The sequence below is a fragment of the Onychomys torridus genome, chromosome 14 (genome assembly GCF_903995425.1).
Source record: "Onychomys torridus chromosome 14, mOncTor1.1, whole genome shotgun sequence".
Lineage (NCBI taxonomy): Eukaryota > Metazoa > Chordata > Mammalia > Rodentia > Cricetidae > Onychomys > Onychomys torridus.
Genome location: NC_050456.1, coordinates 49,421,034 through 49,447,247, shown reverse-complemented (window position 1 = coordinate 49,447,247; position 26,214 = coordinate 49,421,034). Strand labels below are relative to the sequence as shown.

Genomic DNA, 26,214 nt, shown 5'->3' with positions numbered 1-26,214 from the left:
GAAAGGTGCCCTAAAGTCACCTTCACATCTAGCTCAATACTTGAGAGAGCGGCAGCAGGTGGGGCAACCAGGAAACAGCACGCACCCTGTTCTCTAGGCAGCCAGGCACATATCATCTTGGTCCTTGTGCCCAGATGCCTTGGAGAACACCCCTGTGGAGAATGCCACAGTTTTGCAGGGGTGTGTGTGTGTGTGTGTGTGGTTATGTCACATTGAGCTCTCCTCTCTGAAGTCAGAAGGGCCCGACTCAGTAGGCCTTGACTTCCACATACTGGAAGGCTAGTCAGCTTCAGTTCACATATAATTTTTAGGACAAATTATTCGATAAACCATAATCATTTATCCATTAATCAGGAAAGGGAACTGGGAAGAGAAAACAAATTTGAAATCTTTTCTTGTCTCAGACTAACATAAAAAGGAATGGAGGGAGTCTAACAGAGTCTAGAACAAGATAGCGTATTCCTTTGACCAACCATTTACACCAATCCTCTCCTGCCTCATGAGAAAGAACAAAGAGCAGTTCCTGAAGTATGAACAGAATGTAAGCGGCAGATTACATTAAAGAATGTCACGATAAGAAGTCCAAAGTTCCCAGAGGAGAATAATCAGAAAGTGACTCCCCTGCCTTACCTCTCACCTTCTTAGAAGCGATTGCTTAACATTCCCCCTTTCACACCCATTCACCTTCAAACCATCGGGACCTCCTACCATACCCTACAGACAATATAGGGGTTTTTGATGCCTTCTAGTTCTTCTTCCTCCTGTGGATCTTTCCAGTCACTGACTTCTATTTCCACTGAGGCACTAACACGTCAGTGCTTCAACTGCCACATTTCTTCTACAGGGGGTTGAGGAACATATGGCAGAAAATTACCTTATCCATTTCAGGCAGGTATGGCAGGGCGGCAATGGAGAGGGGGCTCGGCAAGGTAACCCAGGTTGGCCTTGAACTTGTAATGCTCCTGCATCAGCCTCTCAATTGCTGGGATTATAGCGGTGCTCCACCATTCCAAGGTAAAAACTAACTTTTGTTGAAATTTAATCTACTCTTATAAAAATTACTCTCAGCTTTCCTCTTAAGCCACATAAAAGTTACTAGAACATGCCAGAGATTTTCTTGAATTGCTTTGATATTTTTTATACCCCTGTGCTGCTCCAGAAGAATTGCTGTTGATACACTCAGAGCATCACACTTTCCCCTAAGATCCAGGCAAGCAGGAACACCAGTAGATACACTACCATATATCCTCCTTCAGTCCTCTCCTTCGATCTCCAACACCTTTCTTCTAGGACCTAGCAGCAGCTGGACTACAGCAGGGACCTGACGCAGGAGACGGCTCGGTCCAGCTTCAGCATCACCCAGTCTTCCCAGTGCATAGGGATGGACCTGGATGGTTCCCAAGGCCCTTTTAGGTCTAAGGAATTCAAAGTCCTCTAGAAGACACCCAAAAGTATTTCCTCCAACAAAGTAAATCAACAAAAGTTCTAGCTAAAAGGAAGAAATGTTCAATCTGTCCTAGTAGATCCTCCCCCTTCATCTTCCAAACTAAAGTATCTACTGCCCTCTGCATTGCAGTAAACTCAGGAGAGTCTACTTTCCCATTGAGAGCTTAAACAATCCACCAGCACATCTGTACCCACCATCTAGAACACAGTGTTCCCAAAGTGCTTTCCAAAAACAACAAACATCTAACAAAGAGAGAGAGAGGAAAAAAAAAATACAAAACTAAAAAGCCAACCTCCCCAAGTCTCTACACGCAAGGAACACTGCAGCACTGCAGGAGCCTAGGGAGGTGAGGGGGAAGTGCAGGAGAAGGGGAGGAGCAAGCAAAATGGACTCCAACAGGAAACAGGAGAGCAAGGAACTCTGCTTTCTAAGTTTCTAGCCTGTGGTCCAGAAGCCACTTTTTTCAGGGCAGAGCAATGGGCTGACCTGTGACAAAAACGTCACTTCCTGTGCTTCAATTTCCTTATCAGCGAAAGGAAAACTGCTCCACTAAGTATCTCTCACGAACAGTCTAGAAGACCAGGCCAGAATCTCTGCTCTACTTAGACTGTATTAATTGGGTGGTACAGGGAAAGTCATTTTCGGTTCCCATCTGCAAACTGGATGATACTGACCCTATTGGACTATATGAGGTGAAAAAAAAAAATAAATAAACATGAGCTACAGGATGGATCTGAAACTGCAAACTTCAGTTTCCGGTGGTGAGGGCTCTTTCTTCTATCATGCTATGGCTGATACTCATTGGACTCCCAAAGGGCAGCCTTTGCATGTGGTTTAGAAACATCCTGAAATCAGGCTCAAGGCTCAAGGTCAATTCAGATTTTAAAAAATAAACAAAAGAAAAACAGCCAATGAGTTAACGAGAATCTTCCTCAACCTTAAACAAGGCTCTATCTGAATGCCAAAATATTTTTAAGGATTCTTTACTAAGCACTACTGCTCCACAAAAAAATTAAGTACCTATTTGCCTGCTGAAGAGTGTCCTGCTCTTTTGTTTTCCAAATAAAAGGTCAAGCTCAGTTTTATCTTTGAACTCAGATTCACCTGTCTCTGCCTCCTGAGTCAATTCTATCATTAGACAACCAAGTCTATTGCCCTCCTTGAAGCCATACAGAAACCTCAGGTAATCACTGCATAAAACAGGAGAGAAGGGGCATATCAATCTTCAAGTTTTGACCAGGTAGCAAAACATGCTTGGCAGAAACAGCAGCAATTGGTTTCTAGGCCCCAGAGACAGATCCTTTGTCATCACACCCTCTTTATGATTCACAGCAGAGCTGAAAGGAACAGGCTCTACTACTCACTTTGCAAATAAAGTTCAAGAAGGTGATTTGTTCAATCTGAACTCTTCAGGCTCTGTGTTTCCAGGGACTACTATACTGCAATTCAGCACATCTTTATTTAGCTGTCTTCTCTGAAAGTTTTGGGTGATCACAGATACCAAATGTGGTATCTTACTCTTACAGAATTCATAAGATTCTGGAGAAGTGCATGTTATCTATAGCACTCAAATTGTTACTGACCCAAAAGAAAAAATATTTTATAGTGCTAAGAGAAAACAAAGGAGTTAAGAACAAAGACTTTTGATGTGTATGGGGGACAGGGTAAGCTGTACCCTGTACTTAAGTACACAATGATGATCACATTTCTAGGGCAATCTTTTTTTTTTTTAAACCTTCCTATTCTTTTTTTTTTTTACTAAATGTTTTTCCATTTTACATACCAACCCCAGTTCCCCCTCCCTCCCCTTCTTCTGCCTCCTCACCTCCCTCCCACTCTACCCCCATCCACTCCTCAGAGTGGGTAGTCATCAAAGTCTGGCATACCAAGTTGAAGGAGAGTCTAGCCTCTCCTCTAGGGCAATCTTTAGCATGCAGAAACTAGTTACTTGCATCGATAAAAAACAAACAAACAAAATACAAACAAAAACTAACACACACACACAAAACCAACCAAACAAAAACAAAACAAAACAGAAGACTAAGTCACTAAAAAGGATGAAGAGGGGTACAATCTATTTTGTCTGCCTAGAATCACAGAAGAAATAAATACCTATCTATCTAAGTAAGTCACAGGAAAGGAAATTTAGGAGCCAGATTTTAGTGTTCAAAGTAGTTATAGCTGTGCAGGAAACACCTCCTCCAAAAATAGAAAGCCCAAAGGAAAAGGCTGTTGCAGTTGTGTTTACTTTTTACCATCTATGTTGATGGCTTTCCAAAGGCCCTCAAGTGGGATGACATAAACAGGTCTGTGTCATTTCCTGGTTCTCAGGCCTTCTGCTACATTCCCAGTCTGTCTGGAAGGCTGCCTACTTAAAAATAAACTTTAAAATCTCACCAAAAACTCCAAACTTAAACCATCCTTCCCTCTACTTCAGTCAATTTCACTGAAATTAAATGGGGTAGAGAGCAAGAAAGAAGACAAAATATATCACAGAGAGAGAATCTTCAGTTCAAAATAAAACAACAAAAAAAGTGCTCAAAGGAAGTCAAGGTCAGAGATTTGGGTTCTACTTATATATCACCTCTAACTGGAAAAATGACCTTGAGCAAACAAAAGCACTTCATCTCTGCACAAGACGTGCTTCAGCAATCATAACCCCAACATCTGAATAATCCAACCTGTCTGAACCTCAATTTCTTTATCTGCATACCTATTTCACAGAGCTTTTCCAAGTACTATATAGGGAAAGGAACACAAAATACTTAGAATAATGCTGGCACATTGTTAGTCATCAAAAATGGTAGTTACTATTGTTGTTAGGGCCGATGGCAGTCTCATCACCATCATTATTGTCATCATATTTGACACAAAGGGTTGGGACAGATAAGTGCTACTTGAAGATCATCTCTGCTCCAAATCCTATGATTCTTGTTACTTTCTCTTCTTTTTCTACCATTTTTCTTTAAAGAGTGCTAGACTAGAAAGGGAGATATATCAGGCAAAGCCTGACAGAACAAACATCCTCTGCCTCTATGTTGGAAACAGTAAGAAACAGTCAACCTAGAAGGAAATCCACAAGTAAATTAAAATGAGATCTATCACTTTCCAAAATGGAAAGCCTTGTGTACTTTCTTTCACTAAACTCGTAACATTGTGACATATTCACCCATGAGGCACTCTCATGAATGCCAAGGACAGCATTGCCCTAGGCCAGCAGAATCTGACTTTACCCACTTCACCTTTCACTACATAAAGGTTCCCCAGCAGCTTTTTAAGGAAGCCCTAAAAGATAGATAGATAGCACAGTATGCAGTCCCACATTTCTAATAGTGATTAATCCTACCACCAAAGTTGTGTTGCTGTCTTTTAACAGGCCGGGCAGTGGTGGCGCACGCCTGTAATCCCAGCACTCGGGAGGCAGAGCCAGGTGGATCTTTGTGAGTTCAAGGCCAGCCTGGTCTACAGAGTGAGATCCAGGACAGCCACCAAAACTACACAGAGAAACCCTGTCTCAAAAAACAAACAAACAAACAACAATAACAACAACAACAACAAAAAAAACTGGCCATATACCAATAATCAACAGCATTTAGGAGGCAGGAGGATCTGGAGACCAAGGTCATCCTCACCCATATATTCAGTCCCAGGCCAACCTGGAACACACGGGACCCTATCCTTAAAAAAAAAAAGAAAGAAAGAAAGAAAAGATTGGAGATTATTGGTGGTCTTGTTAGAAGCAATTTCATTAGCATGATACATATCGGTCATATGGATTTTAGCATGAATTCTAAGGGAGAAAAATGGATAAAAAGGGCAAAATTAATTGGGAGGAGGGATTGGAAAGTGAGAAGACAGACTGGACGGCAGATGTTCTAGTTTGCTTTCTATTGCAGTGATGAAACACTCTGACCAAAAGCAGCTTAGGTAAGAAAGGGTGTATCTTAGTTTACAGTTACCATCCATCGAGGGAAAATCAGGGCAGGAACTTAAGACAGGAACCCAAAAACAGGAACCATGAAGGGAACCTGCTTTCTGTCTCCTTCCCTGGCTCACGTACAGCTACCCTTCTTATACAGCCCAAGTTCACCTCCTAAGAATGATTCTGCCCACATGGGGGGAGCTCTGTGCCCTCCTGCATCAACCATCAATCAAGACAATCTTCAGACATGGCCATAGGCCAATCTAAATAAAGCAATTTTTCAATTAGGTTTCTTCTTCCCAGGGGACTCTAGGTTGTATAGAGCTGACAATAAAAACTAACCAGCACAAAGCCTATTGGAGACTTGTGCCTCACAATTATTTTAGTAACAGCTCCTTGAACCATCCAAATAATAACTCAGAGAGCCCATTAGGAAAAGTCTCTCCGAACTAGCAGTTACAGCTGGCAAAATCTAGCAAGGGGCTTCTGGGGTTCTGTATTAGAGAGGTACTCATTTTTTAGTGTTTAGCAACAAAACAGCCTTTCCAACCCACCACATCTCCCCTGAGAGCTCTCTTTGGCAGGATCTATTAGTGAGAAAATGGACAGCCTAGGGATCTCCCAGGTACACAAATATGACTATTGTTTCTACTATTTTTTCCTCCTACTCAAAGTTAAAGTTTAGGGGATAGAAGCATGTTCTTCACCCCCATCTACTAATATTTAACAGCCTCAAGGAGGTAGCACTCAAGTCAAACTAGACTCTGGGTCCAAAAAGTCTCCATCTTATATGAGTTCCAGCAAGCCTGCTAAGTAAACCATGGTTCTTCCTGTCTTCTTCCTCACAAACTACTCAGACTTTTGTGAGCTACCAAGGGTGGACTGCCAGGTCCAAGGAAAAACAAGAAACAGAAACTTGCCAACTGCTCCTTCTCTTTAATTAGCCCCACACCACTTCCCCCAAAGACTCTACATAACATCTAACTGTATAAAATCTTTCACCAGGATGGAGCCAGTATGTTCCAGTTCCAACTGAAATCTTATTTCAAGTTCCTTCTAGGTAGGGTCTTCACTTAGGAACAGAGTGAATCTACTCAAGGGAGACTTCAAAAGTAATCTTGAATTTGTCAAATTTCAGGCAAAGGCACCAAAAGAAGTTAGCGCCAGTATATGAAAGGTAAAGAGGATCACAAGCGCAATGCCAATCTGGGCTACAATTCCTGTCAAAAACAAAACGAAACAAAAAACCAACTTTGAAAAGATCAGCAGTGTCCTAGAAGACACTAAGCTGGCAAGATGGCTCAGTGGGGAAAGGTGCTTTTGTTGCACAAGCTAGTGACCTGAGTTTGATCCTGAGGAAGGAGGGAGAATCAACTTCAGAGTTAGCTTCCTCTGACCTCCTCTCATGCGACAGAAGATGCACACATGTGCACCCACACACCGCCATATACACAAAGACAAAAAATAAAACTTAAAGTGCAGGAGTAGGAGTGAGGGAGTGGATAAGATCAAAATACATTGTATGAAACTCTCAAAGTATAAAAATATAATTAAAATGTTTTTTTAAAAAAGGGGTTAGGGGCTGGGGATTTAGCTCAGTGGTAGAGCGCTTGCTTAGCAAGCATAAGGCCCTGGGTTCGAGCCTCAGCTCAAAAAAAAAAAGGGGAGTGGGATTAGGATAAATACACAGCCCAAGGAAAAAGCATCTTAAATTATTGGAGATATTGGATAATTCCCTCCAGGACAGGCTTCTGAACTCATTCCTAACACACTTTCCTAGGGAAACTTACTGAGCTTATTGAATACAAACCGAGCAACTTCAAGTACTAGATTCCATGAAGGTGCAAAGGGTGAAAGTTATGTGTCTTTTTTTAACCTCCTTTTGTTTACTCTTTGTGTCTTTCACATCACGCATCCCAATCCCACCTATCTCCTGTCCCCTTGCATCCATCCTCTGCTTCTGCAACCCCCTCCCCAAAATAAAATTTAAGAGAAAAAAGGAAGTAAAAAAGGAAGAGAAAATCTTGTCATGGAAGCTGTAGTGTGACTCAGTGAGTCACGCATTAACCCCTTTATCCATACATCTTTGCATGTAGGCTTTCCCACAAAGTATCACTGGTCTGGTTTGAGGCCCCTGGTCTCTGCTACACCATCGACACTGGGCCCTCACTGGGACTCTTCCTGGACATCCCGTTGCTACTCTGTATTGTGGAGATCCTGCAGCCCTGGGTCCACAGGACACCCCACCCCCACCCCCACACACAAATACTTGAGCAGATCACAGATAGGGTGGATGTTGGGGTAGGCCAACACATAACCCTGGTTCTGGGCCTAGGTAGTTACAGGGTTGGTCAGTCCACCAGCTCTACTGTCTTCACCACCAGGGTGAGCTCTCCTGCCCTGCCCTGGCTAGCTCACCTCTCGCAGTAATGAGCAGGGGGCAGGGGGATGGGGTGGGGGGGGTGTAATTCTCTCGCTTCCACATCCTCAGGGTTAGTTCTCCCACACCTACACCTTCAGGGCCTGCTCTACTGTGCTGTCCAGGCAAGATGCAGGGGGCACTCTCCTGAGTACTGCAGCTGGTGAGGGGCAGGGACAGTTCTGCTCTTAGGACCTCAGGGCCAGCTCTCCCACCTGCCTCGGGCGTTGATGGGGGAGGGGAAGACTTCTCTCCTGCCAGCCACATGAAAGATGATAGGAACAGCTCTCCCAAAGCGTGTGCTCTTAAAGGGGCAACAGATTCCTGTATATTGTGTATGTGTAAGAAACACTGTGCTAGGTTGCTCTTAAAGGGGTAACAGATTCCTGTATATTGTGTATGTGTAAGAAACACTGTGCTCTTAAAGGGGCAACAGATTCCTGTATATTGTGTATGTGTAAGAAACACAAAGAGTTACAATATGAAACAGAAAGTAAAAAGACATGCAGCCAACATGTCACAGCCAACATGTCAAAGACAAAACAGGAAGGTAAGCTGCATCCCAGAAGACAAAAGTGAAACAGATAATTATAGGATCAAACAATAGTCTAATAAATCCTATGTGGCTTTTTCGGTCATATAAATAGAGGTCAAATCCTGATTCTTGCTTCTCTCAGGACTTATGCATGCTTACTGCTTAATAGATATGAGTTTTGTCACATAAATTTGGAGTTCTTCTGGGTACAGTGGCACACACCTTTAATCCCCGCACTCAGGAGGCAGAGGCAGGCAGATCTCTGTGAATTGAGACCAGCCTGCTCTACATAGTGAATTCCAGGAGCCGAGCTACAAAGTGAGACCTTGTCTTAATGAGGGGGAAAAAAAAGGAAAAAGTAGAGTACCAGCATTTGCTTCATAGAATTACAGAGTCCAATGAATATTTTTTCTAAAATTCAATATATTAGCTGGTATAGAGAAAGAAAGGTAAGACAAATAGGCCAGCCACATAAAGACTTGAATACCCACTGAGCTGTCTGGACCTAACTAGTGAATAGGCAGACAGCCCAACACTCGATGTCTGCTTATCAATTGTGACTTGTTAGTTCAATTGACTGCTAGGTTTAATGGTATACCATCTTCAGGAAATACCAGAAAATAGCTCCATATATATACATATGTTACATTCATGCCAGGGTAATACCTGGAAGCACATACTTGGTCTTCTAGTAAGACTGTGCAGCATCAGAATACAGGCAAAGTTACAGATTATATCATGTACAAGACAATACTGAGACATGCTCATTCTTCTGGATATAATGGGTATTCAAGAACAAATTAACATAATCCTAACTTGATTGAGTTCTCAATAAAATATGTCTAAGTGGATGCACATTTTAACAAGTGAACCCAGAAGGAAAATAGCAGCTAATGTTAAAAATTCATCTGGGAGCTGGGTGGTGGTGGTGCACGCCTTTTAAACCCAGCACTCAGGAGGCAGAGCCAGGTGAATCTCTGTGGGTTCGAGGCCAGCCTGGGCTACAGAGTGAATTCCAGAACAGGCTCCAAAGCCACACAGAGAAACCCTGTCTCGAAAAACCAAAACCCCCCCCCAAAAAAAATCATCTGAGATAACAGCCTGAGGGACTTCTACTTTATTTATGATAGAATAAATATCTCTGTGTATGGGTGGGAGTGGAAAATATGAATGAATATGCAAGTGTGTATGTGCCATAGCACATATGTAGAGGTCAGAAGACAACCTCAGGTTATTGGTTCTCACTTTCTACCTTGTTTGAGACAAAGTCTCTGTTGTTTTACTTCTACAGAGACTAAGCTAACTGGTCCATGAAGTCAGGGATTTTCCTGTCTTCACCGCTCATCTCCCCACTGGATACTGGGATTTCAGATACTTGGGCAACACATCTGGCCTTTACCTGGGTTCTGAGGATTAGAACTCAGGTCCTCAAACTGACATGGCAAGCTCCCTTGCCCACTGGACCTCCTTACTAGCACTTCCTTTAAACAGCCTGAAAAGCAGATGATGCATGGTTTTCAGACACCAATTCAGTAGACCATCTGTGCTCCAGCTTCTTCTTCGAGACAAGGTTTCTCTGTAGCTTTGGAGCCTGTCCTGGACTAGCTCTGTAGACTCACAGAGATCCACCTGGCTCTGCCTCCCGAGTGCTGGGATTACAGGCGTGCGCCACCACTGCCCGGCTAGAAGTCTTAAACTATAGAGTAGAGTAGAAAGAAACCAGAGTTCAGAAATCTTAGTGGGTGGAGCTGGGAATTTGGAGGAGGACAGGGGGTGGGATTTGCAAGGCAAAGTAACTGAGAAGGGGTTTCAAACACAAAATCCTCAACAGGTGGTGGCAAACGCCTTTAATCTCAGCATGTGGGTGGCAGAGACAGGCTGATCTCTGAGTTTGAGGTCAGCCTGACCTACAATGGCAGTTCCAGTACAGCCAAGACTACACAGAGAAACCCTGTCTCAAAATACAAAAAAAAAAAACAAAGAAACAAAAAATTAACAAGAGAAACTATCCCAAATAAGACAAAAGAAAGGGGGAGTTTTAAAAAAAAAAAAAAATTATAGGGCAGTATCAAATAGCCTAAGATAACTGGAATAAGGAGTGGGGGGGTCAAGTGAGACAAAGAAATACTTTAAGGACAAAATAGTCAAAGATTTAAAAAAATTGATGGAAAATTTTAAGCTATAGATTCAAGATTTTCATCAAATCTCAAGAAGCAGCACAAAAAGAAAATGTAAGGCATATCATCATCAAAATACTGAAAAACAAAGACGAAGAGAAAACTTTAAAAGCAACTCAGGGTGGGGCAAGGATAGATCCACTACATGCAGAGGAACCAAGATTACAGCAGACCTACTGTTAGAAACCAAGCAAGCCAAGAGGCAATGGAGCCTCCACCCTACCAGTAATAATTACATGTTCAAATATTTTCCATGGTGCTTACTATTGAGCACAAGGATTCAATAGTCTGAAAAATATTTACAACTACAGTATCCTCCAAGAAGTGAAACAAGATGAAATCCTCTTTTACGATCATACTAAAAAAGGATTAAAGGTGTGCGCCACTACTACCCAGCAATAAATTAATTTTTGAAAGCAAGGGAGAGGAAGAGCAGAGCAGACCTTAGAAATGAAGTTTGCTACTTCAGCTCAGCCACTGAGTGTAATTCTAGCACGGCATGGTATTTTTTTCTGAAAATATTCTGTTAGAGTTCCTCTGCATCGAAAATTCTATTTAAAATCTAGGTTTAGTATCTGTTTACAATAAATCATGAAAAGGGGGAAAGATTCCCATATCCTGTGAAGGTCAAAGTCAAACTCAATGAAGAAAGCATGAAAAAGTCAAGAGCTCAGATAAGAGGGAACCAAGGAAGGCTATCAGATACTGGCTAGTCCTGAACGTAAAACATGAAAATCTGTACCAGCCTGCCCTCCTCAATCCTTCTGATGGGAAAAAAAGGCAAAAGAAGGGCAAGGCTTTGCTGTTCCAACTAAAGTTCACCCAAGCATAGCCCTGGAATCACCTGACAGCTTTTCAGAAACATTAACCTCTCAGCCTTCATCCCAAGTCTACTCAATCAGAGCCTGCATTTCCTAAGATTCCCCAGATAGTCATCTGCACATTAACATCTGGGAATCTTAGTTTATAGTATGCTAACTCTGAGTCACTGTTCTGTTGCTTCTTCACCTAGTAAAAATAACGATTAACTGGGTGATGGTGGCGCACGCCTGTAATCCCAGCACTAGGGAAGCAGAGGCAGGCAGATCTCTGTGAGTTTGGGGCCAGCCTGGGCTACAGAGTGAGATCCAGGACAGACACCAAAACTACATAGAGAAATCCTGTCTCAAAAACACCAAAAAACAAAGAAAAAAATGTTTAATGTTCTGCCCAATTTCCCTTGATAAACCTCCTAGTAGTTTACACACACAATTTTATGCCAGCTCAGAACCTCCAGACTCAAGATTACCAAGAGTGATGAGGGCACATTACTTTCCTCTTCTCTGCACAAAGCTAAAGAATGGCAAGCTTAACCCACAACCTAAATTATAACTCTTCCAAGTAAGTAATTCAGCCCATAGATATTGTTTGAAGATATCCCAAGAGGAAAAGTGGAAAGCAAGGTGATGAACCTAAAGACACAAATTGACAGGTAGAGGCTCATCATTTACATCTGAAAGAAATACTAAGTTTCATTTCTGAAGGTTTTTATTTTCCTGGTCTTTCTTCCTGCTGTGCTATTTTATATAACATGAAGATTCTCAGGGACCAGGGCAAAGGGTAAGGTACTCCCTAGCAGGGTAATTAGGGCGTATAACACGCACTGCAACAGAAGTCAGCGTTGGGGAGGGAGCCCTGGACCCATCCAAACAAGTTAGTCTCTGAAAAAAATAGGTTGTTGCTCACCCTACACCTCTTCCCCTGCTCAGGTCACTCACAAGGAACAGATGGCCCCAGCCCCAGGCAGATGGCTGAATATGGAGCAGAGTAAGGCAAAACTAAGGCCCATCACTTCTTACAAGAGTGCCTGGGGGTTGGCACAGCTCAAAATCAATAGCATTAGTCAAAGTCCTCCAGCACCCACGGAGCTCAGAAAGAGTCTGGGTGAAGAGTTTGGAGTTAGGGAAAGACCCGGTACAGCTCCCAGCTGGCATTGAGGTATGCTGGCCTGGGGGGACATTAATTTATTTACTGTGAATAGACCACAATCCAAGCAGTGTGCAGCAACAAGGAAAGAGTGACAGAGGACGATCTGTTCTTAGGAAGTTCACTGAGTACCAGGGTAAAGAAGTGACAGATGGCAATGCAGTGAGGAAGTGCTGAGAACAGGGCAAAACAGTGGTGTGAGCAAGGGACACCCAGAATACAGGAATCCAAACTGACCCTCGCCTTACAGGGGTTAGCCAGGCATAAATGAAAGAGGTAGTGAAAGGCACAGGGGCCATTCCAAAAAGAAACAATTTAGAGGCAGAAGAGAATTGGGAACTACCCCACCTTTGCTACTAGCATGAGACCCTAACCATTTACCGCCTAAAATGAATAGTGGGACCATCTTATAATGTCCTGTCTATCCAATTTAATAGCAAACTGTGACCTCAGCATGAGTTGTAATGTGCCCAAGCATATAGGCCTTATGAGTACCTAAACCATGGCCAGAGCCCAGTTCTCTCACTCAACAGTTTCCTTGGGTGTTTCCCAATCAGAATCTGGCTGCTGACTAAACCCTCAAGGACACAGTATCAGTCACAGGTCTGCTGCCCCTGGATTAGGTGTATTCTGAGCACCTCTGGAAGGGCTCTTATCCAGGCCTCTCTACCAGATGAGGAACTCAGTAACACTGGCCTCCAGGAATTCCAGTGTGGCAGGAAGAACTTATAAGGAAACAGAAGGCACCAACCTGTCTCTTCAGGAAAGAACAGCAGGCATTTGAAGCAGAGCGTAAGAGAGGCTGTCTCTGTGTCAGAACATGAGTATGCATGTATGTACATACACACACACACACACACACACACACACACACACACACGAGAGAGAGAGAGAGAGAGAGGAGAGAGAGAGAGAGAGAGAGAGAGAGAGAGAGGATGAGAATGAGAATATTTAAAAAATGTGATCCCTGGAAATTTAAGAGCAGAGGGAAGTCTACCAGTACAGAACAGGAGGTGTACAGGCAAGCTTAATTTAGACTCCACAGCCATTCCCCAGGAGCCCACCCTCCTTGTCTGGCTGGTCACACTAACTTAGCTATGAGAAGCAATCACTGTAAGAAGCTAACCTTGGGGAGGGTGTGACCTATCAGTCCAGGGGCCAAGCCCCTAGTGCCAGGGCCCAGCTGCCCTGTCATTTCAATCTGTTTTCAACAGCAATTGCTCTGTGGTTCCCCAGCTCTCAACCAGGTTGCCCACTCTACATCAGACCATGTGTAGGGTGGAAGAGAGCATTCCTTAACTTTTGGAGTTTAACTCTAGACTCTAAGCAGACAGTTAACTACAGCTGTTCAACTGCCAAAGCATAATTTCTTCTCTGCTTATAACAAAACAAAATTACATGTCAACATTTGGTTAGCTGGTTAAAACTGGGTAGAAAAGGGGATGGTAAGAAGGCTCAGTTGATAAAAGAAGCATGTTACCAAGCCTGACAACCTGAGTTTAATCCCTAGAACCCACAACACCATGTGGAAAGATTCTACTCCAAGTTGTCCTCTGACCTCCATATACCCTGCCCCATGCACACTAAGTATTTATTTTTAGTATGCAGAAAGAGGCAAAGAGGGGTCAAATCTATTTACTATCCCACTTACTGCCTGGTGGTCGTCTATTTCAAGACCTTGAAGCAAAGGTATGATGAAAACAGCCTAATGAGCAGATACCTTTGCTGCCTCCACTGCCCTCAGATTCCTCCTCTGACCACAAACTCCAGTGCAATTGCCAAAAGATGGCTCTGAGGTCTGAGGGTGCAGTTCAGCACTTATATAGCATATAAGATGAAACCCTGGGTTCATCCTCAGGACCACAAAGTCATTGTAAAGGCTTTCTGATCCTGGCCTTCAGGGCCAGAACCAGCTAGGAACAGCCAGGGCACATAAGCGGCCTGACAAAAGAACTGACTTATGCAGGGATTTGCGTCCTGAACTTCTTCACAGCTACCATGAGAAAGCTATGGGTGGTGGTGAGGGTGTTTGTATCTGTGTAAGATGACTCTATCCAGACTTCCTTCTCTCCATAAAAATCAGCCTCTGGACCTTGAACTCCTAGAAGGGAAAAACAGCTCTAATTTCCGGAACTTTTTCTCTGCTTCTTAAAACATATGAATGTTCCCATAAGGGAAGGGCAGCTAAGGGTAGAAAGGGATGACTACTGTGAGTTCCAGAGCCATTACACTTTTGCAAAGGCTTCCTCAAAAGAGGCAAAATACCCATTCCAAAGAGAAAACACATTTCATTCAGATTACATCTCTAAAGTACACACACACACACACAAAAACACAAACACTTGTATTCCCAATATTGAAAAGGAGACAGAAAGACTGTAGGTTGAGGCCAGCCTACATTACATAGTGACTTCAATGCCACTCTGGACTATACAATAATAACCTATTTTGGAGTGGGGGAGAAGGCAGCTAGACATGGTGGCATATACCTTTAATCCCATTCTCAGGAGGCAGAGGCAGGCAAATCTTTGTGAGTTAGAGGAAACCCTGCTTGCTCTACACATCAAGTTCAGGACAGCCAAAGCTACATAGTGAGACCCTGTCTCATAAAAAAAAAAAAAAGAAAAGAAAGAAAAGAAAAGAAAATCACACACACAAAACCAAACAAACAAACAAAACAAAAACAGGAAAGGAATGAAGGAAGGAAGACAGATCAACAAACTGATTTCTCAAATAATTAAATAGAACTACTATACGACCCAGCTATTTTACTACTAGTCATATATCCAGAAAACTCTATGCCCTACCATAGAGATATTTAAGTCCTCGCATTTATTACTGCTTTATTCATTATAGCAAAAAATTGGAAACAACTTAGTTGTCCATTAACAGACTAATGGGCAATAAAAATTTCTTAAGAAAATGAGGTTTAAAATTTTGCAGGAAACAGATGAACTTAGAATGTATAATATTAGGTGAAATCACGTATCTCAGAAAGAAAAAGAATGCACATATGCTCATATACAGAATCCAACCAATAATGTACAAACACATAAACAAATGTACATGTGGGTAATATAGTATAACATAAAGAAAAGAGAAGAAGGCTAACTATAAGGAGGCCAGGAGGAACTGAATGCAGGTAGTGAACACAAATTGTGAGAGAGGATATAAAGCTAATTGTTTTTCTAGTTCAAATTCTGCCACTGAGTTTTGTTTTGGGTAGTATGCAAGTGCAAAGTATAAAACGTAGAGCTCCAGAGTTTCCATTCTAATGACTACTTTAACTACATAGAAATTAATCGAGTAATACAGACTTCAGGTCTGGCTAATTTTGGCATGTGATGTTCCTATTTGCAATTTTTAATAATAAAGTTTATAAAAAATTTACATTATTAGGAAAAGTAATTTTTACAAAGTAGGAATACTAGTTCACAACTCAATCAGTGCACCTGGTACTGTATGTCACCATCACCACCACCAAAGAACTAAACTTCATCACAAAATGCTGCAACATTTAGGTAAACTCAAGTCATCGTTTTAGGCAGAGAAGAGTAGGAAGAGGCAGCAGCATTTCTCAGAGACACAGGACTCTGAGACTCACTCACTAGCTTATCCACCACAACACAGCAGAGCTGCCACCCCCAAGTCCACTTGTAAGAATAAAGGACCTATAGAGGTGGAGAAAGGTCTGGAGAAGGTCTGGTTGTGAGAAGAAAGTTGACACTAGTTTCATTTCCACAAGAATGGCAATTCTCCGAGTTTGGTCTATGCAACCACATTTTCAAGCTAATTTCAGCAAACCTGGATATACCCAAGGACTTTACCTTACCTAGCTGAAGCTGGTCCCTGCCCACAGTTGTTACCAAATGCTCCACAGTCTCGACAGTTCAGAGAAGAGTAGAAATGGGGGTGGGCATAATCAATGATGCTCAAAACTCTACTCCCCATGTTGAAAGTGGAAGGCACTACTTTAAATTTATCCAAGACTCTGTTATTTGGATTAAAAACCTAACATAGGCCTATAAGCCCCACCAGTGACAAAGCAAAGGAAAATGCTGTTCATACTTGCACAAGTTCAAACCTCCAAGCTGCCCAAACCTTTCAGCTTCTAGGAGAATCTCAAGGTTGGACAGGCTCTTGAGATGCAAGTCTGACCCTGCCTGTACTTGCCAGTTTCTCTCAGGTCTCAGTTCCCAGTTCTCAACATCCTAAAAACTCCTGGATGGCACCAAGTCTCCATATCCTTGCTCTACCCTCTGGGTCACCTGAACTCGTTAAGAACCACACTCCCTGTTTATCATGTCCTAATAACCTTCTCTATGTAGCCTGTAAAATGTACAGAAGGCACAGACCCACCAGAACTCTCAATAGCTAAGGAGGCCCCAGATCCAGACAGCAGACCAAGACAGGAGGATCTGTTTCAATATCCCAAGTGGGTACAATAAATGTTGAACTGTGAAGTATAAATAATGAGAAAACAAGGAAGAATAAGCAACAACTACTTATGAGTTATGAACAAAATAATGCAAAACAATAGAGGACAAAGATATTAATCTGAACCAAGATAATAAAGAAGGCCTTCTAAAGGGAAGAGGTTGAACATAAAAGCTCTGAGGGCAAAGTACAGAGAGGTAGTCTGTCACAATGGTATAAAGCTGTAACCCAGGCTGACACAGGAGGATCACACATTTGAGGCCAGCCTGGGCTACACAATAATGCCACGTCTTAAAAACAACAATTAAAAAGTATCAAGAAGCAAACGGAGGGGGGAGACACACATAGGAATGTTCCTTCTTAAACATTCAACGTTCTTTTTGGAGCAGAACATTCAGCTGAAGTTAAGCATCCTAGATGGGGAAAGTTCAAAGATCGGGGAAGAAAATAAATTCCATTCTAAAATCCTCAGAACAATTCTTACTGGTTTCCCTAGTTTCTGTCTCCTGGCAGGTTCTGGTTATTCCACAAAGTATTAAGCATTCAACTGACTTTTCAGGTAGGGCCAGCTTGGAAACTCACCCTCGGGTCAGTAGGCAGTGAGAAACAACTGATTTTGAACAGGAAACCTGACCTAATCCAACTCCACAGCATTAACTAGAAGCCCCCAGGAGCACAGGAAGGAAAGAACAGGGGTGCCACACCCTGATACCCAGTTTTTATTCTCTTACCTACTCCCCTGAGATGCTAAGCACTGTGAAAGGGAGCTAGCTGACCCTGGCGTGAGCAACTGCAGCCCCCCGTGAAGGCTAATCAAACACTACAAAAGAAGCCTCCTCAGGACACTGGTGACAGGAGTCTGCAGAAGGTGGGAGGAGCACTGGGCAAAACTAGAAGATTCAGGTTTCCATCCCCAGATGGTGCCATTATCTTCAGACCTCGATGCTTTGGCTCGGCCAAATGCTAAGGTCAGTCAGCTCAGCGCTCTGCTTGCTTCTGGAATGGGGGTTACACATTCCATCCTTCCCATCTGTCTGTGGTTTCATGTGCTAGCTGTGATTTCCTGTAATTCTTGTTTATAAGGGATCGATGAGAAGATAAGGAAGGACAAGCTCAGGCAACTCCTCTGTCCATCACACATGACAAACACATCTCAAGAGTCCTGCACCAGTTACTGGTACCTCCAGTAATGGGAAGAAAAGAAAAGGGGAAGGAAGCATCTTGCTTTGAAAGCTATAAAGGAAGTACCCTTCTTACACAATCAATTTCCCCTTTTGGCAGAGCCTTCCCAGAATGCATTTAGTGAGAAGGGAGGAGAACCAACAGTTTCTAACCCTGAGCCTAAGTCCTGACTGGTTCCTGCACAGATGAAGAACCCAATATTCCTTACTTCCTTTCAGTGTGTACAATGAGTACAAAACCAGGAACCAAGTGTCAACATGAGGCCAAAAATGCTTCCAAGTACACAGCATCCTTGAAAACTGGGTGACAGCCGTTCACAGTGATGACTCTGAGGGAAGAGAGGACACAGACGGTACGGTACAAAAGGCCTGTCTCAAAGTAGACTGAAAGTTAAAGGCCAGACTGGGATATAGCAAGACCTTGTCTTAAATAAATAAACCTTACTTATAACTTCTTTCTTTTTCTTTGTACTCTTTGAGGTAGGGTTTCATCTATTTCAGGCTGGCTGAAACCTACTATTAACTGAAGTTGACTTTGATTTTTTTTTTTTTTTTTTTAAATAGTGTCTCTCTATGTAGCCCCAGCTGTCCTGGAACTCCCTCTGTAGACCAGGCTGGCCTCAAACTCACAGAGCTCACCTGCCTCCGCCTTCCAAGTGCTGGGATTAAAGGCATTCATGACCAAGCCAGGCTTTATGTGATGCTAGGAATCAAACCCAGTGCTTCATGCATGCTAAGCAAGCACTTTACCAACAGAGCTATATCACTAGCCCTCAATCTGTGATTTCTAAAAGATTTTCAAGATCCAGGAAGAACAAATTTCAGATGTGTGTCTTCACACAGGAAAAGTGCATTCCAGTACTTTTCTGACTATTAAATAAGCATAAGGGGGAAAGGGAGCAGATTGAAGGAAGAACAAAGTGTTGTTAGTTATAACTCAGGGAGTTGTCTGACATTTTCTAAACAAGTACTTTCCTCCCACCAGCGACAGATTCAAGCACCCCAGAACAGTCACACTGTATTCTTCCACACAGGAGCCTCAGAAAACTAAATCAAGGAAACGACCCAAGAATACTTGTTACTGCATGATTTTTTCCCCCAGGATCAGGCTTCCTATGGACAACCAAATAGTCATTTACAAGATCGTGGCCTGGCTGTTAGTGGGGAGAGGGACATTTTTTCATTCTCTATAACTGAGGTGGTCATAATTCCATCCCAGGATATTCAAGATAATAATACCATTATTATTATATTAACTAACATTTGACTGCTTATCTGCTGGGCATGAATCTAAGCACTTTACACTTACTATCTGATCTAGCCCTCACAACCACCTTAAAAGGTAGGTACTAATTATTATCTCCTGGTTTAGGCAGGGAAACCTAGCAGCAGAGGTTAAATAACCAGTCTAAGGTCATACAAAGAGATTGGGTGAGATTTCAAACTAAGCACTCTCAATCTTGGCAGAGGTATGAATTTGTTTCATGTCAGGTACTCTAAGTTTTCAATGTTAACATCATACTGGACTGAACAGATAGCTCAGGGTTAAGAGTCCTTGATGCTCTTCTAGAGGATCTGAACTCAGTTCACAGCAACGATGTTAGACAACCCACAATGGCCTGTAACTCCAGTTTCAGGGGATCCCAACACCCTCTTCTGGCCTCCTCAAGCACGCACATACATGTGGCATACACAAATACATACACGTTAAAAAAGTAAATCTAAAATAAAAACTGTAGTTAGGATGCACCGTCATAAAAAGAAAAACAGGAAGTTATAAAGTCTGTTTAGACTGCTGCATGTAGCTGTGCATGCTCCTGAGGTGCTGGGAACTTCAGCAGATGAGCAGAGGAAATCTTGAACACATGGATGCCAGGGGCCCAACCATGAGAGCACTGACTTGAAGGGCTAGAGCGCTATCTTCCCGGTTTGTTTGGTTTTTTAACTATTAGTGTTCAATACAAAGGGTTTCATGATGACATTTTTATATATTATTGTATCTTGTTCATATTTACCTCATCACCACCTTCCCCATCCCCCATTTGGTCCTCTGATTTAGCACATTTTGTCCCCCAAAATAGTCTCCCTTCCAGTGGCCTGTGTGGCCTCAACCCTATCCCCCACCCACTGTCAAGTACAATGACCCATTCCTCTGAAACGTTAGTGTTAACCACATCCCTGTCCCAGCATATGACTAGTCACTCAGAGAGACTCAACCCACAACAGCTTAGCCCCACAGTGTCCCTGGGTTGAGAGGGCAGCGCAGGGGTGTGGCCCACCAACTCCAGACCAAACCCCACTCCTCCATTCCTTGTGATGGTCTGTGCTTTCTAACGGTGTTAAATTATGGAAGCCCCCAGAGCCTTCCTTATTCCCCCGCCTCTTATTTATACTAAAGTTCCTTGTTCAACCAAAAAAGTTCCCTTCTCTCTTCATGTCATCATATGACCATGTGATTATAAAACATACTTCAGGTGATACTTTGGAGTAATCTAGGGGGTTCTGAAGCTGCTGCCAATGAGATGGGCCAACCACTTTCAGTCACAGACCCCACACATTATGAAAGCCACAGTACTGACACATGGAGTCGAATGTACTGGAAATTCAAAGATACTAATTCTGACAGCTCTTTAGATAGGCACCTACCAGCATTTGCCTTTTCCAATGAGCCTGATTTCTCTAGAAATTAACTGCCAAAGATGGCTACACTGCATAGTGATGATCCAATTCAGACATTCCTAATAAACATATATACAGAAATGGCTAAGAGGGGAGGGCTTTTGTTGTTTTGTTTTGGTGTGGTGTGTTCTTTAAGAGTCTAAACACAAAGCGTATTGCTGGGATCTCTGTACTTGTTTGTTAATGGAGTAAAAATGCCCTCACTTTAAAGTTGTGCCTCTGTGCTTTCGCCAACAACAGTCAGTGTCCACCATGTGCTGTGAGCTCACAAGATCATTACAGCATGTGGCCAAGAGTTCAGACAGCCTGGTTCTGCTACCTGTGAGCTGTGCCAGTGCAGGCAAGGGTTTTAATTTTAAACCCTTTTAAAGCTAAGCCTGGGGTATAGGCCTATCATAGTAGCTACCTGGGAGCCTGAGGAAGGGGAATGGCAATTTAAAAGCCCTGCCTGGGCTGTATAATGAATCAAGGCCAACCTAGGCTACTTAGTGAGACCTTTTCTCAAAATAAAAAGAACTGGAGAGCTAGTGATGTAGCTCATTGGTAAGGCACGCTAGCATGCACAAGACTCTGATTGCAAACCCAACACTATATAAACAGAGCATGATGATGCATACCTACAATCCCAAAAATTGGGGGGTAGAGGCAGGAGGATCAGAAGTTTAAAGTTATCCTTGACTATGTAGAAAGCTTTGTGGCCACCCTGGTATACATGATTCTGTCTCAAAAACAAAAACAAAAACAAAACAAACAAACAAAAAAAAAAAACAGCAACAACAAAATCCAGGGGGTAGTGAAGCACTTCACTTTTATTCCCAGCACTCGGGCGGCAGAGGCAGGCAGATCTCTGTGAGTTTGAAGCCAACCTGGTCTACATAGTGAATTCCAGGGCAGTCAGGGCTATACAAAGAAACCCTGTCTCGAAAAAACAAAAAAATAGAGCTAGGATGTAACACAGTAGTACAGCATTTGCCTAGCGTACAGGAAGCACTGGGTTCAATACTCAATACTATCCAAAAAAAAAAAAAAAATCTTTAAATTATAAATAAGTACAGAATGGTTACAAACAATTTCAAAGTTGCTGGGAAGATAAATTAATACATAGAACAAAACAGTAAGAACAGTGTCTACCACAAAGAAAGCTTTCAATAGTATGATGGCACATAGCTGAAATTTCGGAATTCAGAGCAGTGAGACAAAGAGCCGTGAAAAACCAGCCTTGGTTATGTTTAACTTTAAAGACACTTTGGGCTAAATTTCAAAATGCTGACTCAAAATGAACAAAACAAAAACATCGTTCTATACATGTTGGCATTTAGTATCACTCTATCTTATTGCATTAATTTAGTTCTATACAAACTTGGGCTTTATGCACTTTAAATGTGATTTAATCCATTGTGACTATATATTACAATACCCATGTAAGACAGATCAGACTCAATGCCGATAGACAGTTCCTGCTATAAGGAAAAACAACTAGGCAAAGGGTAGGAACTGAAATACACAGCAATCTCCCTCCTGAGGTCAGAGACCTGTCTCCACCATCTCTGAATACTTTCCCACCCCTACCCTGCACTATCACATAGTCAATAAATCCATGTTAAAGTAGACTGACTGCACAATTGTCAGGCTATGAACAACAGAACAACCCCAGCCCTGTAGCCAGAGGATGGGGAACAAACAGGATTCATCATTCCTGGGCATTCCTAGCCAGCCTGAACAGACAAGAGGGCTACTATTCCCAGGCCAGACTCCAACTCATTCCTGAGAGGGGAGGGAGCAGCCAGGGGTCACTTAGAGGGAAATGTCAGTATTGCCCCTGCAGAAATAACCTCTGAAGCAGCAGGGAATAAGGCTAATGTAATGGGACATTGTTCAAGCCCTCCCACCAGGCCAAATGGGGATCCATATATGCTTCAGAGGCACATAATGATGCCTTGCTAATTGAAGGGGGAGTTGCCTTTTACAGAGCTGAGGCCAGTCTATAAATACCAGGGACTAAAAGGTTTCCTGTGGGGGCTCAACTGCACCTCCCTAAACAGAGAGACTATCTGGTCCTCTACACCCCGAACAAACCCCAGGGAGCATCTCTCACAAAAGAATTGTGCTCAAATATCACACATGCATCCCCACAAATATATTTCGACTTCTCTATTTCCACACTAGCCTGTTTTTATTGGCCTTTCCTTCCCATACTCTTCTTCATCTAAACAATCCACTCCTAAATACCCTTGCATGGCCCTGCCCTCTTCAGATAACTGTTTTGCCTCTCTTTCCAGTTCAACCCACACTTCAATATTCCTGTCCTCGCAGACTGTCCTCCATGAAAGAAACACTGGCTCTGAAATCATTGCAATTTTAGTTCTAGCTGCAACACAGTAAATTACAGTACTTCATGTTACTGAGGTTGGTGTCCTGACCTATCCAATGAAACCAGATTGCCTAGGTCAAACACCCACCACAGTGCTATCCAATAGTTCTTGCCTTGTCCTACCCCCCAGAGGACTGTCCTTCTCCCCTTATGCTACTACTTAGATATAATCACTCAAGGTATCATACCTCAACCCTCAAAGTCTTACCCTAAATGAGTGGCTTCACTCTGTGATGTTATCTCTGTAGTAGACACATGGTCCTATCAGCAACCTTCTGGTCACTTTGCATCTACCTCCTTAATCAGAAGGGATGGAAATGAAGAGTCACTAAGTCTCTATATGGTAAGAACAGACCTGCCACATGTGACCAAAACTCCTAAAGCAAGAGAACACACAATCCCACATTTACAGGTTAATTTTATCCTAACAGCAAGAGCATTAGTCAGTTTTATTAGAAATACCATCTGGTTCATTTCTTTATTAAAAAAAAAAAAAGTTTTAACATTTATTTATTTATTTGTAAGTGGGGACATGAATGTGGAGGTCAGAGGATAAACTATGAAAATCAGTTCTCTCCTTCTACTGTTAAGTAAGTTCCAGGATCAAACTCAGGGGATGAGGACCTTAGCTCACTAAGCCATCTTACTGGTCCCCATGTGGTTAATTTCTGGTAAGATCCGAAGTTTTCAGAGGCCAAGAACTGTCTATAATTTGATTCCCAAGAGGTAGAATCCTTTATGACAGCTCCAAAACATTGTGCCAGGTCTCTCTTCCTGGTATCCTAAAGCTGCTTCTGCAAACTCATCATTAGCCTTGAAATAAACACACAACTTGGTTCTTTTATAAGAACCTTGTCCAAAACTTTCAGTCATCACCCTTAAAACCAGAATTACTTCAAACAGACTATCTTCAAAAACCATATCAATACTAGAGAAAAGGGAAAAAAGTCCTCAGCAACTTGTGCTTAAAAAGGGACTTTTGACAAAGAGATAAGAGGATGCTTCTCCTCTAATGATTCTTATTTTTGAAAGAGGTTCTCTTTCATGAAGTCTTTGAGACCTCCTAAGACGCAAGCCAAAAGGGATGCAGACAGACTTGCTAAAGCGGTACAGGCACCTGGATGGTCTTAAGTATGAAAAAGCTGGTACCTCAGGACTGGCCCTTAAACTTTTCAGTCATCAACAATAGGCAGATAATCATGGAACCACAAAAGTGGATTGAGAGGGAGGTCTTCCCCTGGAGAAGCTCAACCTGTCTTGTGCAGGCCTGTTGGGACAAAGGGGGAAAAAGAATGTAAGCACAGGTTCAGTATTGTGGTATCAGGGTGGCCAGCAGCAAGAGAGGACAGCTCCACAGCAGACAGACTAGAATGTTCTGGACCTGACAGAGTTCAGAAACTTGAGCCACAAACAGGGACAACGGTAATAGAGAGTCTGCCATGTACCAAACAAGGTAGATGTGGAAAGGGGAAGAGAGGAAACAAGTCCTACCCTTCAGTAACTCAGGATGTGGGGGAAATGATGAGGTCCCAAACTGGCCACAGTCCCATCAAACTTGAGCCTTGTTAACCCCTGGGGCCAGAACAGTGGTGCTCTACTATGTCACTGTCCACAGCCCTGGCCAATACATGCATGGACACCTCTACGACCTCCAGTGTGCCACAGTCTACACTGCAGAACAGGTGCTTCCAAGCACCACATAGGCATCAATGCTATTGCAGTTGTAACACAACATCTGGCCTTCAGAAAGCCTTCCTAAACACGAAACCCAGTGTAGTGGCTATAGAGCAAGATCCTATCTAAAAAGAAAAGGAGAAAAAGAGGGAAGAAGGAGGGTGTGAAGGAGGGAGGCAAAGTCACTTAATCACCTTCAGTAACTTTAAAGTGAAATTCCCACCTCACTTCAAGCTATTGCTGTGAGAATAAGAGCTGCCAAGACCAATGTTAGCTCAGTACTTCCCATGTGCTAGATACCAGGCACTTCACAGTTTTTGCTTCATACAATCCTCAAAACCCATGCCTATGGTACACGCAATTATTAACCTCATTTTCGGTCGAAGAAGCTGAGACTTGGCAAAAGAATTACTCACAGCCACGTACTCAGAAAGAAAACTAAGAGTATGAAGGCAAGGGTTAGCTGCTTTTATCATTTCTTCCTCAACCTGTTATTTGATTTGAGTATCATTTAGTTATCAGGACTGTGCCTTCTGTTTTAAAATATGTCCATCTGATCTTTTATCAATTACATGAAATGTGGTTTTAATAAGTTATTCCAGTTAAACATACCACTAGTATAAAATTCAAGTAACACAGAAAAGTAGTTTAAGAAATTAGTTTAGCCAAGAGGATCTCTGTGAGTTCAAGGCCAGCCTAGTCTACAGAGCGAGATCCAGGACAGGGACCAAAACTACACAGAGAAACCCTGTCTCGAGAAACAAAACAAAACAAAGATTAAAAAATCAACTTTCAATTTGCTCAAGGTCATACAATTGGGAAGTAGACGAGCTGAGCCTGAAGCAAGGTCACTTAAACCCACTACCTTCTCTGCTCCTCCTAGTAAGTAAGTACTGTCTTCTGAAAACAACTGTCCTTTTCAAAGGACACAGGAACAGGGAAACTGTACCTGGCCCACCGCCAGCTTCACTCCTCCACTTTCCCAACTAAATGAGAAAGCAGGCAGGCTGCCCAAGTACATCTCTGGTCCAAGAGTGCTGGCACTCCTTCTTCATATTCCTTCTATTCTAGGCTGCCACTGCTACAATGTCCTTACAGCGCAGTCTCAACTCCGGCCTCTGGAAACAATACAAGGACAATGGTTTAGAGTCAGAGACCATGCTGGTCTCCTCCTGGTAATATCAAAAGGAAGTTAGTGTCTTCAGAAGCCTATGTAAGCCCAGAAGCACCACCAGGCTAAGAGACCATCAGATGACTACAAAGGGACAGTCAGAACCAAGATTCCAAGAATACCTAATTTGGGGTGAGCTTGCTGAGCCACTCAAAATCCCCAGGGTAGTGTTTGGAAACTAATGAACTCAGGATTTCTGCTTTGTTCTACTCCTATCTGATGGTCCACCACATGGA

At 42.7% G+C, this 26,214-nt stretch overlaps 1 protein-coding gene across 2 annotated transcripts in view; it reads right to left on the bottom strand.

Moving 5' to 3' along the window:
- The window catches only part of Susd6 (sushi domain containing 6), a 102,269-nt gene that overhangs the window by 60,550 nt on the left and 15,505 nt on the right, over positions 1 to 26,214 (bottom strand). Inside the window, exons 2-3 of one of the 2 annotated variants that reach the window (XM_036206063.1) lie at positions 25,757 to 25,925; positions 24,283 to 24,400 (exon numbers count right to left, since the gene is read on the bottom strand). The exons of the other annotated variant lie outside the window; for it this stretch is intronic. The gene's annotated coding sequence lies outside the window, so the exon portion shown is untranslated. The remainder of the gene's footprint in view (positions 1 to 24,282; positions 24,401 to 25,756; positions 25,926 to 26,214) is intronic. 2 annotated transcript variants of the gene reach the window in all.